The sequence below is a fragment of the Lissotriton vulgaris genome, chromosome 1_1 (genome assembly GCF_964263255.1).
Source record: "Lissotriton vulgaris chromosome 1_1, aLisVul1.2, whole genome shotgun sequence".
NCBI classification, from domain to species: domain Eukaryota; kingdom Metazoa; phylum Chordata; class Amphibia; order Caudata; family Salamandridae; genus Lissotriton; species Lissotriton vulgaris.
In genome coordinates this window covers 1,937,944,585-1,937,961,003 of record NC_141685.1, presented here as the reverse complement: position 1 = coordinate 1,937,961,003, position 16,419 = coordinate 1,937,944,585, and positions in this window count along the sequence as shown.

The window sequence follows — 16,419 nt, the reverse complement described above, 5'->3', positions numbered from 1 at the left end:
GAACGAGACTACAAATAGATACATTTCGCCTAAGATCAAGAACGGCGCGGACAGATCAGATTCCTCCACAGAAAACTATTTGTTGAACAGGGTAGGTTATAGGCTTTACTAGCAACCATTCATAGCTATTGGAAGCTCCCGTTTTTCTTAGAGTGTTCTTTGGTCAAGATGGCTGTCACTTGACCACTCATCAATGTTTTTTCATAAATTATTTCTAGATGCCCATTTGAGCACAGTTAAACGTTACAGACAAATCCACGAATCCTAATAACTGCGGGAGAGGATACAAGGACATTATCTTATCCTTTATTGTGGTATGTTCTTCATTTAAGCGCTACCTATTCCTATCGAAGAGCTATTGTTTACTCCTTTCTGTTAACTTCTGGATGCTGGGTTCTCCACTTCCTTATAGATATATAGAATGTTCTATAATTCTTAGAGGAGGGTTACAGACACAAGAGGGATAGACCTATATGGAGAACAATATGCAATAACCCAGAACATCCTGACCACATTTGAGAAAAATTTCAAAAATTTCAAAATGCTTTCTTTCAATTAATGAAGACATCTATTTCTAACTGTTGTTGGCAATTTGTCTATACTCCTTGCACTAGTTTTTAATCCTGTAATGAATTGTTTATGAAGCCTGGCATTTTCTATATGAGCATAACTGCTTTTGTTTTTAATGCAAATTTTAATCGTATGTTTTTTGTATATTGTCATTTCTTTGTAAACAGCCCTGAAGAAGTCCCAAGAGGACGAAACGCGTCGGCTGTAGCTCCTGTGTGTGTTTTTTTACTCTCAACTGAACTCAATAAAGAACTCTTAAAGAACACAAGTAACAAACTAATGTGATTATTGCTGTTAACCTCATCAAAGTTATCAGTTTCTGCAAATTCTAAAGTGGTGCACTTTGACCTTGTTTAAAGTATATCATAGTTCATGTCTTGAACCAACATTGTAACGGTGGGTGTCTTTGAAGTGTGCACACATATTGTCCCATGTATTACAGTGTGGGTCTAAACTAATCTTGTGAGAATATTTGACCAGGTGCTGTTCTGTTGGGAATCCTCCACCGTTGTCCTTTTTCTGAAGCTCTCATTTCAGTATTTACCATTAAAAATACTCCGGTAGTATTTGCTGATAATCGATCTACTATCGTTGATAATTTCCGAATTTTATTTGCATTAAATGATATACTCACTGCTGGTATCAATGCTCCAAAAATGTCACTTATTATTTCTCAAAAACTTTCCTTCTCTTACCTGTTAAAGGTTTACCTATCTCATAAATTCTATTAGTTCCTCTATCTACATGAAATATTTTTAGAAAGACCAGACCGACATAGCACGTCCCATACCAATGATCTGGTAACCTATAATAAGCTTTGTTCCCACATATAAAGTAAATTCCAAGAAAAACAGGATAATTTCCACCTTTGAATCCCCATCACCCTTTGATTATGTACGTGTCTTTACATTCACTCGCACCTACAAAATAATTGCCATACATATTATTATCTCTACGAATACATAATTTCCCTTGTTGTGACGTATCTAAACCTATTGCTATATTAACATTACTTTTATCAAGGTTTTCATCTTCAACATTTTACATTGTTAATTTCGATTTACTTTCAGTTGCTTTTCTTTCATTCTCCTCTCCTCAACCATATCCAAAAATACTTTTTCTTCCTTGCGCATTCTACATGTTAAATTATATTTAAAAGCGTGCTCTAAAGTCATTTCTTTTGTTTCCAGAAAATATTCACCAAAAACTTTACCCATTTTCATTTTGTTCAATCCATGTGTTATCGACAAAGTTGCAAACGTGTCATTTTAATCATAATAATAATATTCTAATTTACCTGTTTTGTAAAATAAATTGGCTAATACACTTCAAGTTATTCCATGAGTCAAAGGAAGGAGATGATATGTCACTCCCTCCGATACAGATGCTGGTAACTGCATGCAGACATAGCAGTCATGGATTTCCATAGTTCCAACATACTCTTATAACAACCTAGTAAAAACATTCTTTGAAAAATCATTAATTGATCTATCTCTATGTAATTCAGTGTTATCCACAAGTTTCACATCATTCTTTAAATCATGCATCTTCTCACTTTTACTATTATTTTGTTCTCCATGTTCAAAACTTGGTCTAAAGGGGATCACTATTGCTAAAATAAGCCATGTAATCATAATAAACCTGTACAGATCAACCACATTCTACACAATTTGTGAAAAATAGCAAATTTAGATCTAATATCATTTTCAGACATTTTTTTTCACTAAACTAAATGCCCTTTAATCCTTTTCTTTATAATGTCTCTTATATATCTTGCACATGAAAAATATGTGTCCTCAAAAATCCTCCTTTTCTGATAATGTTACTTTATTTTGATGACTTTCTTTGATTTTTCATCCTCTAATTTCCAGTTTGAACACAATTTGTCTCTAATCACCTTTTCACTCACCAAAATTCTCTTGGTTCTCTTGACTACTTTCAACTTCTTCTATATCAGGCAAAGCAATGTATGTCTATTCGGGTGATTTATATTTCAGATTTGGTCTCCTCACTCTTTTTGGCCTTTTCACAATCTCTTTATTTTCTTTATTTGATCCTTTTGACTTGATATTTCATTCACTTGTTCCACTTGATTTTTATTTATATTTATCAATTTTAACTTCAGTCCATTAATATTTTTAGGCCAATTATCTCCTTTTCTTGGCTTTTTTATTTCAGGCGCTATAATTCCACATTTAATTTCTCCAATCTCTTTTTCTGGGACTTTTTCATTTCATTGAGTTGTTTTTCCTTCACTGTCCTCACACTCTGTTTCAGACCTTATATAATTTCCTCTTATTTTGAACTTTATGATTTCCGGTTCATTAACTGAATATATTTTTTCTTTTGTTAATTCAGTTCTTTTACAAGGAACTTCTCCATGGCTGGTACTTGGAATCTCATCCTCATTGTGAGTAATTTCCTTTTCACCAGTTTCGAGATTTACATTCCAGTCCTCAGAATTCTCTGTTTGATTTTCAGAGTTTAAACTCACACAACAGAGAAGTGCTAATACATAGGACAAACAATTAGTCCTAGTTCTTAGAAAAAAAGAAGTCAATATAACATTACATCCAAACCAACGTAAGTACAGTGTTTATTTGATCTTATAACACCTTAGGGGAGACAACACATGTTTTAGTACTGCCCTCACACACTTTGCAGTGTCATGCTTTATCATACACCCAGGTGCAAACCAACACACTGGATGGAGCGCAATTTTTTTTTTGTAGATGAGGAAAAGTGGTGAGATTAAAAGGGAGTAAGAAAGTGTGGTGAAACACATACAACACGAAAAAATAACGTGACGTACTAGACAAACAACAAGGCCAGAGGGCGGGATTTTTGCATCCCCTCTTTCATGGGACCAATATAGTGCAGTATTTTTAAGTATAAAACAACCTAAGGGTCAAGATATATATTTTTATTCTGACTGTGGGCCCCTGGAAGGATTAAAATCTTTAAGGAAACGGGTATAAAGGGAAAGTGACGGTTCCTAAATCCCCACTGCAGATACCAACATGTTTCTGCCAACTCTAAGTCCCCACATGGGTCGCACTGGCTTTCATCAGGGTGTTGGTCCCTTCGTTGTAATCCTGGGGTCTCTCCAGGATTTCTGTGAGGGAACCACTTCCTATAAAAGAGAAAATATGTAAATAGAACACACATAAGAAGCAGGGAACATAGTTGTAAACAAGTTAACCCTCTCTGTGTATCTTTTCTTTTCGTAGTAGTTTCACACATGTGTGTAGCATCTCCCTATTTCAAACAATTAAAAACAGCCATATTAAAAAAATACCCACACTTAGACGATCATGTGGCCATATGTCCTGTTTTCTGGGGAGCGCCACACTCTCACGTTCTAATTAGCACCCAATCTCACATATTGTCCAAAATTTTCCGCATGTACTTACACGAGTTCATATGAAATTCTTTGAACCCGGGACTCTGTGGGGACGTGCTCTCACCGTCACACTGTGGAGGAGACAAATTAACTCATTTTATTTCATAATCTATAATGATGCTTGCTATTTCTCACCAGAACTAGTGTTACCATCGATTCTCTATTTTTCCATTGCACTTTGTTCTAAATTCTTATGGAAACACTACAACCATGGTAAAAGCTCCTATCTTGTTACAGGAGATATTCCTCCTCGTTGTTCCTTGCTCACTTGTAGGCTTGAGGAAAACGAAATATTTTATATAAATAGGCACCGACACACGCATATATTTTATGAGCCACTTTCCTCTCTTCCTATGGGCCCGTATGCCTAGTGTGTACAAAGATGGCCCCCTGTGCCTCTCATGTAGTTAGAAATTCTCCACAAGACCACACACTGTAGACCAAGCACGCAAAGTGTAACTTTCCCGGTAGTATTACTTATTATCAAACGGCAAATCTACATGCACTGCACTATGGTATTTGATAATTCCCCTATTCTGCCCTCGGTACTTACTAATCACGAGCAGCACCAGGAGTTCTGCCCCCAACAGTCGTCCTCCGTCAATGAACTGAACGGAGCGGGACGGCATTATCTAGGACCTGCTTCCGTGTCACATGACCTCCCCTCTCGGGTCTCTCTGGAGATCATAAACACAGTAGTAGGACTACTGCTCTTCACATATTCACCGCCATATTGGAATGTTTAGAAACTGTATTTCGAGGTCTGGTTCCTATACAAATCTGTAAACAAGGGTCACTCAGAGACTTCATTTTATCCCGTTTCCATTATGGATTGTTATGACATTACCATAGAGAAATTCTCGTAGTAGAGCCTTAACCAACTAATACAAAAAAGTAAATCTATTATTCCAGGCGCCAGCTATTCTTCCTTAATGTTAATACGTGTAGATGTTCACCCCACTCTATCAGATTAAATACACGCCATGGGATATCTCTACAGAATTCAAATCTACTAGTCATCAGATTGTCAGTTTTTAGTAAAAACTTTATTGATACACCCAGTTGTCACAGTGGGAGCCTGTCAGTGTTTTGAATAGAAGATCCAACACCTTGGTCCGTCTCCCTGGGCACTGTATATGCTGGATTACCAGCGAAAAATGATGAAAAAAGAATTTCGTATTTTTTGTCAAGGATTCTTTTTATTAATCAATGTTCTTTGTGAGATGTTAGCTTCACATCTATCTTCATATTAACGATGCAAGTTTGTATATATATTATACACAACATATACCACTTTCTCTTTCCCGATGCATTTCGGCGCTACGCGCCTTTCTCAAGGGATTAATCTGTCGAAAAAAAATAATGTATCAATCTTTATGCTCTGCATACTATTGCCACCCATGAATACACTTTACAAGTTTTGTATCTATTTGCAATGTTGTACTCAAGGCAAGACAATCCTATACTTTCTCTCGCTGTAAATTCTTCTATAAACCAACAATTTGACCATTTCTATGAGTTGTTGACTGACAGTGGAATGAAATTCTCTACACATTCGACAATGTGTCCTGTAAAACGTTAAACCAACATTGGATAAGTGGCTGCTGAAGTTATGTGAAACTGTAAATCTATGGTTTCTTTTTGCGCTTTGCCGAGTTATGACATGGTAATGCTTTTTCGTTTCACCCTGTGTGAGGCGGTTTATAACTGTATGCGCTAACCCCATTAACCAAATGTTCAATCTGTATCACGCTTACTGTAGTGGCGTTCAGAAACCGTTACTCTGTTGCACCACCCGGTGCATGCTGGGATGTCTGCCGATGCGTCAAGAGACACGGGTCTTTACAATTAATATAAACCCGTGGCTCACGGTGTGTGTCGTCTTAAAGCAACACCGCCCTGATCCAATGTTAAGAAAGTTGCTCGTGTGGATTTTTAAAAAAAAGTGTCTGAATGAAACAGAGATTGTGTGTATCCTGCTCTACTTTACGCCCCCATGTTGTAAACATGAGCAGATAAAACATATAAACCAAATGATCAACCATCTGATGAAATACATGCATAATCTTATACAATGCAATTGTCTAGAAATGTATAAATAACAAGAAAATTCAATTCTTTCATTTAAACCGATTGGTTTCATGGTTTGCAGAAAATAAATCCAGTGATTTTCACGTTTTAACAAAACTTTTCTGTTGTACATTCCTGCTTTTTTTTCCACATTTACTAAAATGTAGGCTTTTAATTGATCGATTTGATTCTGAGCTTCAATGAAGTGTGTGGCAATAGTAGATTTCAACATTTTAGTCCGTATGTTGCTTTTGTGTTTGTTAAGCCTCACAAGTTCCATTTACCCTTAGTTGATTTCTTTTCCAGTTATAGGGTGTTGGATGCTGTCGCCTTTCAAAATGTTTGCACATTTATGACAATTCAAACAGGGTATTGTGCCTCTATGTTTGACCATTTGTGTTTTTAAATCCTTGGGTTTTAATAATTCTCCAATATTTTTAGATCTGGTGTATGCAAACAATGGTTCTTTTGTAAACATGTCTTTAAAATCTGGTTCTGTTGTTAGTAAGGTCCAATGTCTTTTATGATTTTTTTGAAGTGGTAGCTCATAGTAGAAAATGTGCTCACACATGTGATTCTTTGTTCTTCGGGTTTTATTTGCTGTGTTAACAGTTCTTCTCTTGATTTGTTAGAAATTCTTTGTTGGGCTTGTTTGAAAACGGTTTCTGGGTATCCTCTATCCTTGAACCTGTTGATCATGGTGTTAGTTTGTATCTCCAGCTGTTGTGGTTCCGAGACGACTCTTTTAACCCTCATCAGTTGTGAATAAGGTAGGTTTTTTTTGTCAGTGTTAACATCAGTACCCCACACTACTCTATTCCCTTCAGCTTCTCTTTGCAGACAATAGAAAGTGTTGTTCAGTTCCTAATGCTTCAGATGTTGTATCTTCTCATAATGCCATTTATCTGAAACCATGGGATACAATCATTAAGACCTATAGTGCTGCTCTTTACCCTCTTCACCCAGCGTTGTTCCCTGATTAGTAGGAACTCTGCCACATTGTCAATGTTGGGTGGAATAAATGGTTTGTCCAGCACTGTCCATCTCAGGTCTGATCCGTTATGTCTGTGCTCCTGGAAATGCGATGATAACTTTGTATTGTTTTTACCACACCTATAGTACTCATCTGTTCTAAGATGCGGGTCTTAATTTTCCGGGTCGTCATGCCCACGTACTGCAAGTTGCACGGACATTTCAACAGATAAATTACATTCTCCGTGTTGCATGTGGTAGGTTTTCTCAGTTCCCACAGGCTGCTGAGACCAACGTCTACAGATTTTCCATTCAATGATAAGGGACACGCTCTACAGGATCCACAGGAATAGTGACCCATGACCGGTATTAGAGTTGAATTTCCACGCCGAGTATTACAGTTGTTCCTCGCTGTTCTAGTGTCTGTTTGAACAATCATGTCTTTAATGCTAGTGCTTTTTTTGAAAGAGAACAGGGGCATTGTTTGCTCTAGTCCATTGGCATTTATGATTTTCCAGTTTTTTGTACAATCTTTTTTATCTGATTTGAAGCTGTGTTAAATGTCGTTACACAGATACTGCTTTTTACCATTTCTCTCTGCTGTGTTTCCAACAGTGTCTCCTTGTTGTAGTTTCTTTCTCTCTTGCGAGCTTTTTTGATGATATGGTCCGGATAATGTCTTTCACTCAGTTTTTTGCTCAAAAGATCCGCTTCTTTTTTGTAGTCTGTTACTGTTGAGCAATTCCTGCGCAAGTGCAGAAATTGCCCATAGGGCAGGTTCTCTCTCAAAGAGCGGGGGTGGAAACTCTTGAATGATAGCAGATTATTTCTGTCTGTCGGTTTATGATAGACATTGCTAACAAGTGCTCCTCCCTCTGCTTTAATATTTAAATCCAAGAATGGCAGAGTAATTCGTCACCGTGCCTGTAAAGAAAAGAAACGGATTCCTCTCATTGAGCCAAGTCAGGAAGGTTTCCACTGATTCTCTACTCCCTCTCCAAATTATAAACACATCATCTATATACCACCGCCAAACCCTAATCTGGTTACAGAAAGGGTTGGCTGGCGTAAAGACGGTGTCTTCTTCAAATTGTGAGATGTAAAGGCAGGGGCACAAGAACTGCCCATGGAGGTGCCATTGGTTTGTAAATAGAATTTATTTTCAAATTTGAAAAAATTCCTTGTCAATGCCAATTCCAACAGGCACAAAATAAAAGTGCGGGGGTCTCAAAATTCCATTCCTCCAAGAATAACATTTTCTCAATCACCCTTAAGGTCTCCCTTTGTGGTATGTTCGTGTACAATGACTCTATGTCGAGCCCGATCATATAGTCACTGTTCACATCAAATTGTAGATCTTTGATAAGATTTAATACTTCCTGAGTATCCTTCAAATATGCGGCTTCCTTTGTACAAAAGGGCGCAGGTAACTATCACAAAACTTGGACAATGGTTCCAAGATGGAATTGATACCCGAAACGATTGGGCGGCCTGGGGGCGCCCGTGCTGCTTATTGCACTTTTGGCAGTGAGTAAAAATTAGGAGTTACAGGGTGTAAGTTGCACAGAAACAGGGCTTCTTTTTGACTAATCCAGTCGTTCGTGATAGCCTCTTCGACCAGTGACGCAATTTGTATCATTAGTTCCTCCGTGGGATCTGAGTTAAGGATTTCATAATTCCATCTTTCTCCCAGTAGGCGTAGACATTCTTCATTATATGTGCTTTGATCAAGTATAACAATAGCTTGGCCTTTATCCGCGGGCTTGATAACCACCGACTCGTCTCCTCTCAGATCTTCAAGGGCTTTGGTCTCCTCTTTAGATAGATTGAATAATGGTTTATCCTTCTTTTGTGCTGACAACTGGTCTATTTCCCTTGGAACTGACTGTACAAATACTTGAACTTCTGGGGGTAGTTGTGATGAATACAGGCCTCGGCAAAGCCTGCGAGTGCGAAAGGGTTCGCCCTTCTGTACACAGAGTCCTCAGACTACATAAGAAATTGGCACAGAAACTGGAAATACAAAGACATAGTTTAATAAACCTTTAAAGGTGGTACTACACCCCACACAATACTCTACAGTATTGTACAAGGTAGCACAAAGAACTCGGACATGCGGTCCCCTTTTATACACAAAGAAGGGGCTCATAAGTGGGTGGTTACAGCTCAAAAGCATGATTTACAACCATATATGGACATTTCTTAAACATGATCGATACATGGGTGGAGTTAACGGTTCATGAAGCCCACCGAATGCACATTCCAATCCCCTTTAAGCAGAAACAGATGTTACAAGTACTGGGCATGCGCCAGGCAAGCTGGAACTATTTATAGCCTGTTGCTGGGCAAACTTCAGGGGTGACAATCTGCGAAGTAGGACTTGCCTCGTGGCGAGCACATGGCGAAGTGTAGCATACAAGATGGACGCCCGAAAACAAAATGGAGTCTGGCCGTATTTCAAGTACGAGTGGGAAAACTAGGACAAAGACATATTAGCATGTCTTCAGCGAATGCTTAACATTATCTCTGTTTTATTTACAACAGACGACCCTTTCAGCATTTGCTGAAGACATTCGGTTTTCTTGGATAATCTAAATACTCATTGTTTATATCGATGCTCATCAATCCGCTATCTCTCTAGTTATAGTTTTCTTATGGGTAGCATCCGCAACGGCTTGTTTATTAGGCACACAAAGTGAGACACATAAAGAACATATCATTAGACTACATTGAATACATACGCAACAAGTGAATAATATGGCAACAATTATTCATAGTCCAGTGAGAACCTTCCAACCCCATGTAGAAATTAAGGTCCAGAACCACCCAGAAAAAGTCCAAGATCCATTTTCTTGGTGTATATCAGCTGCAATCTTGTGTAATTTGTTAATGGCTTTATACACAGAAGTAGTATGATCAGGGATAAACACACAACAGCTACTTCCGATAATTCTACAAGCTCCACCGCTGTCTGCTAAAATAACATCGAGAACCATTCTGTTCTGCAAAGCAACAATCCTAGTAATTTGTAGCTCTTCAGTAAGGTTCCCAAGAGCCGCAGCAGTTTGATTGGTGACAGCTTCCACTACTCTTGTTAATCATTATATCTTTCTACTATTAAGAGCAGCTCCCACAAAGAAAAACAGTCCTAAGTTGAAATCTATATATTGTTGCAGACTAGTGTCCGTCTGATCAACATCGTCTATAGATAAAGTCAGTTTGAATCTATTGACAGTTACATTATTCAATAATTTCAAGTCTTTATGATATGATGCAGGTGCCAAAAATACAGGTGGCAATAAAAACGATACATAACATACCCGAGACCATCCGGCTGGTAATCGATAATAGCCCTTATTCCCGCATACAAAATAGGTGTTATGTGAAGCAAGGAAAGTACTGTTATTCAGGCCATCAATGTTCAATACAACAATACAATCACTAACACCTACAGGAATGTGGCCTACACTTTGTACACATAAATCAGCTTGTGCTTGGGCCACTGAAATCACAAACTTCTCTTGCCCAACAGTGTCTCTAGTGTTCGTAAAGATATAAGGTGTCGATTCATTGTCCGGTCGAAACTCTTCCCACTCCCATATAGTTCCGTTGGCTTGTGGATAGCCGTCTTTATCTTGATGGCATTCTTTATTCAGTCTGAAAAGTAGTCTTCCTACTGTAGGCTGTCTTGTAGCAAAAAGCAAAGTGTACCACGCTCTGCAAGAGCCATTATTGAGAAAAGGGAAGAGGTATGAACGGTGTCCCCCCTTTCTTTTGATGCGCTGGCATCATCCCACATATCCAGCAGTCTGTAGCGTTTGTAGCGATGTCGGTATGATGCAACATCTGAATGAAGGTGTTATTCAAATATGACTGTCGATGTTTCAACTCTTGATATGGGAGTGTTTAGAAAAAGTGCTCATCAGGGACTGGAGTAGAAACAACATATAGTTCACGGGCAGGAGCCTTCTCCTCAATAAACCACATGACTGTAGCGATGACTGCTATAACGATAATGAACCCTACAGAACCAAAAATCTTCCTCTTATCCATCTTGAGCAAATGTACACAGTATCTTCCTGAAACTAAAGTGTTGTCAGAACTCTCACCCCGTAGGTAGCCGTTGTTTTCTTCACCATCGGGCCAAGACGGTTGTCACTACTCTGATGCATGGCTGACCCCCCCCCCTTTGCCTCATTGGCTCTCCGTTTCACTAACCTAGGGACCGTTCTGACAACTTCTCATACAATTGCAGGTTCTTTCCTTGGTCGTAGATTGTATCTTCTCGATGCAGGGGTTGTCTGGTCCGGGAAGAACTCCTCAGAATCGTCAGGTACCACATCACGGCTTCTCTCCGTAGTCAGGATATCTCGATGGTCAGTCAATACAGCAGGTTCCACCAGGTCGGGCTGCACTTTTCGACAGTGGATGGAATGAATCCAGTTTCTGCGATTGGTTACCCCCACTGCTGTTCTTGTCGCCAGGAGGACCTGCTCAGGACCGCACCACCTCGGCTCCAGGCTACTCGACCTCTCAAAAGACTTCACGAGGACAAAGTCCCGTGGCCGGAGATTATGGCCTTCTCCTGTGGACCGATCAGGGAGTGCTTCTCGAACCTGTTGATGAATGGAAACCAAGCTGTCAGTTAATTGTGCCAAATAGTCATTCATTAAAACACAAGGTACATCATACACAGAGCTTGGTTTGGGCACCCCCCATATGTTCATGGGGCGTCCGAAAACAATTTCATAAGGCGTTAAGCCTGTCCGAGAGTGTGGTACTGATCTGATAGACAACAACGCCAAAGGCAGAGCATCTGGCCAAGTCAGAGCAGTAGAAGCCTGTATTTTCGCAATTGTCAGCTTAAGCGTGTGTTAGAACCGGCTGTCTCTAGTTGGTAGAGGTATACACTTCTGACAAATAGGGACACACCTTTTCTAGTCAGGGCAAGGGGATCACACCCTTCGATAACCCCTGCTCACCCCCTTGGTAGCTTGGCAGAGCAGACAGGCTTATCTCAGAGGCTGTGTGTTAAGCATTTATGACCACATACAGTAATAAAGTGAATACACTACAAATGGACAAGACACCGTAGTATTATAAAAATAAGAATTTTTATATAAGGCTTAGCACAAGACCAAATAACGACAAAAATGTACACAATCTTAATAAATACTCTGGGAAGGGAAAAATAGTTCAAAGGTAGTTTCTTCTTTAGCACAAAGTCTTTAGTATCAAAGCAAATCTTCTTCTTGGCAATACAGTTCTTAGCAACAGGGTAACCCACACGGGGGCTACACGACGTCGAGGCAAAGGTAATCCAAAGGTTCGGCGTCGACCGTGAGGAGCGCTACGTCGAGCCCGGAGTCACACGGACCCCCCAACAACACAGTACCTTTGGAAAATGAAGCACACGATGATCAGCGGCGTCGAGCAATCCGGCGTCGCGTCTTCGGTGTCGATCAGGCCTCAGCAGGCGTCGGCGATGGTGCGGTTGCACAGAGTGAGCAGCGCTCACGGCGTCGAGAGGGCACACAGTTGATGCGATCAGCAGCGGGCAGACACAAGGTCCTCTGGAGCTAGAGCCGTACTCCCACTCACTGGCGTTGCTGCTGGCGTCGGTCGGGCCCGGCGGCCGGTCGTCGAGGAAGCGAGACACTGGGGCCGTTACCCACTACGTCGAGCTGGATTCGGCGACGTCCGTCGGCGTCGAGATTGCTGGTTCTTTCAGAGGTGCTGGATCCACAGGTTCCAGCAAATAGCACTTTAAGCAGATGAAGTCCTTTAGCCCTGTGACTGCGGCAGGAGACTGGCACTCTTCCAGTCCTTGGAGATTTTCTTATCAAGCGTGAGAGTACACACACAGTTCCTCTCTCCTGGTTTCCTTGGCAAAAATAAAGAAGCACTGCAGGATTCCCCCCAGCAAACAGCACACTGGCAGAAGGGGTAGGCAAGTCCTTAGATCAGCAGGCCTCTTGTCCTTGGTTACAGGGTTCCTTGTCAGAAGTGATCTAAATTCTTGGTTCAGGGGTCCTTCTCTTATACCCCTTTCTGGCTTTGATCCCTTTGTCCATGCAGGGGAATTTCCCAACATCCTGGGTCTGTTGTGGGCGGAGCCAGGCAGAAGCACCTGGCCTATTCACTGAGCAGGGCTGGGTCCTCAGACGCCCAGCAGGAGGTGGAGCCAGCATTGACACTGGCAGGAGCAGAGCTATCGGCCTCCTGGCAGGAGGTGGGGCTAGGATCGTCCATGGCAGGCACAGAGCCATCAGCCGCTTGGCAGGAGGTGGAGCCAGCATTGTATCAGGCAGGGCAGGCTATCCACAACTACTCTCCCCCTACTCTCAACGCAAATGTCCCACTCATCCCACACTGACTCATCCAGACCTGTGGAGCCACCCAGCTCCTGTCACACACACGCAAGACCAGCAGAAACCAGATATGGTTAGACAAGAAAATAGACACTTTCTAAAAGTGCTATTTTCGAACCCAGAGTCCAAAAACCATCCACACCAACGGATGCGTAATTAAACCCCGAGCTCAGGGATACCAAACTCGACATTGCACAATGCTCCCCGAGCCAGCTAGGATCATCGCATTAATAATCCCGGCGGCCCATTCTAACTAATGGAGAGCAGGCTACCTCGCAATAGTGAAGAACGAAGATGGCTGTAATTCACTATTAGGACAGGCCAACTTGGTCAGGCGTGTCCTACCTTATACTTACAATGCACCCTGCCCGCGGGCCTACCATAGGGGTGACTAACATGAAGTCAAGGGAAGGTTTGAGGGGCTGGCAAGTAGGTATACTTGCGCAGCCTGCGGGACAGCACTAGGCTGCACGTGGGTCTCGCAATGACCGACCCGTAGACATTCTTTTACGAGGCCGCTCTTGTGGGTGGCACAACACGTGCTGCAAGCCCACGAGCGGCATTTGTATTTACACGCCCCAGCACTCCTGGTGCACTAGACTAGGGACTGACAGTAAACCAAATAGGCCAAACATGGATACAATAGATACATCAGTTTAACATAGGGAGCACTTGCGCGGTGGCACGGATCAGCCGTGGCACAGCGCCCAAAGCATATACCAGCAAAACATCGAAAAACAGTGGAGGCAAAACAGAAAAAATGGAGGAGAAACTCAAGCCAATGATGTCAGGTCTAACAGCGTGCCATTGTACTTTTCCACCAATCCTGCTGATTGAGGGTGGAACACTGCATGGAACTTTTGCACAATGCCTAATCCCTTCAGGACATACTTAATAACGTCCGCCACAAAATGGGGCCCGTTATCACTCCACAACAATCTGCAAACACCAAACCGAGGAAAGAATTCCTTCAAGAGCACTTTAGCAGTAGTCATTGCAGTATTGTCCTTCGTGGGGTATGCTTCAATCCATTTGCTGAATGCACAAACCACAACCAGGGCATACTTTAGATTATTGCAGCATTCCAGCTGAATATAATCCATTTGCAGCACTTCAAAAGGTGCAGTGGGTGTTGCAAATCCTCCTGCTGGAGTTTGTGTCCCTTTTCCTGGATTATATTTAAGGCAAATCATGCAGGTCTGTACCATTCTCTTAGCCGTGCTAGCAATTTCTGGATGCTTCCAAATTTGCGTAAGCAATTTCACAATTGCCGAAGCTCCAACATGGGCTAGCCCATGTGCCCTCTGAACCATAGGTTGTACGAAGGCTGTAGGCAACTTCCACCTATCCATCTGCTTATTCCTCCAACAGCCCTCATCGTCCAACTCTCCATATTTGGACCATTGGTCTCGTTCCTTCTCAGTAGCAGTCTTTTGCATTTCTAGTACTTTTTCCCTAGCATCGTGCCACCGCTCAGCTTGTGACTTCACGACATACATTGAAGTGGAGCCAGGCTGCATCGCAGTTTCACATGCTACTCGATCTACAAAAGCGTTTCCTTGTCCCACTTTGTCTGTCACTTTCTTATGTGCACTACATTTCACTATATCTATCCTTTTAGGGTACGTCAGTGCAGTCAAGAAATTTTGTACTAATTCTCCATACATTATCTGGGTTCCATGTGATGTCAAAAAGCCCCTTTCCTTCCAGAGCAGGCCAAAATCATGCGCTACTCCGAAAGCATAGCGGCTGTCTGTGTAGACATTCACACATAATCCTGCACTAAGCTCACATGCTCGTGTCAACGCTCTCAGTTTTACTGCCTTAGCTGATTTCTGCGGTATGCGTGCTGTCTCCACTATCGTGTGCAGTGTAGTGATTGCATATGCTGCGGATGTGGTTCCATCTGGTAACTTTAAACAGGACCCATCCACCCACAGCTCTCCATCCACATCTGTAAAGGGCGTATCCTGTAAGTCGATACGACCCTTTGTCTGTTCCTCAGTCAGAAAGACACAGTCATGTGTCTCTTGTGCCTCGGGCTGAGTCGTTGGGAAGGGCAACAACGTAGCTGGATTCAACGTTGCACATCTCTTCAAAGTTATATGAGGAGCCAACAGCGTCAGCTCGTGTAGTGTAGTTCCTAGTTTCCCACTAGGCCCTGCGCATTGGAATAACATAAACAGTAGTATCGATGTGGAACTGCGGATATTCCAGGCCTCCACTGACTATGCTAAACTTAATTGGGTTGTGTTACCAACTAGCTCAGAGGTCACTGGAAACTTTCTTCTCTGCATAGGAAGTGATCAGCTTCCTTGGCACAGACAAGAAGGGATTCAGTTTTCCAACAACCGTGCAACATGACAACTTTGCTCCTCAGATCAAGAGTCAATCTCTAGGGTCGTGTGAAACAATAGACATGTATTTCACTCAGTCAGTCTAGTGCAGTTTACTTTCACGAGATGTAGAGAATAGAGAGACGGGCGTTTGTCAATAAAGGGTTAACATTTATTGAACAGTCTTTCTTCTCGTACAAGAGAAATGTATTGCCACAATTGCAATAATTGTTATTATAAAAAGTACGTACAGTAAGATAAGTATTGCGAAATAGAACTGTAAAAGCATTGATATGGTTTCTTAGCCATACAATGGTTTAAAAGTAATAAAACATATATACAGTCATATATACATTAGGCTAACATACTCAACTGGTGCTTCTAACTAAGCCTACCCCAGTGTGCCTGACCTAAGCCTAACACGTGAAAGGGGAGTAAGTAAGTAGCTTTAAGTTAAGTTGGTTTTGCCAAGGTTTGTTTCAAGAATTCTCGTCTAAGGGTTTAGTCAACACCATACCTCTGAATAGAATGATGGAGGATTGGTATCTCCTTCAGGGGTCTCTCTCGATATCCCAGTCACCCGCGAGGGTAAACCGGAAACGCCGTGGCTGGAATTCTCTGCACGAGAAAGGCAGCGGCTTCTCTTCAGCGCGTCGAGGAAGGAGGGGGGACAGCGTCCGCGGGCAGCTGGAGTCTG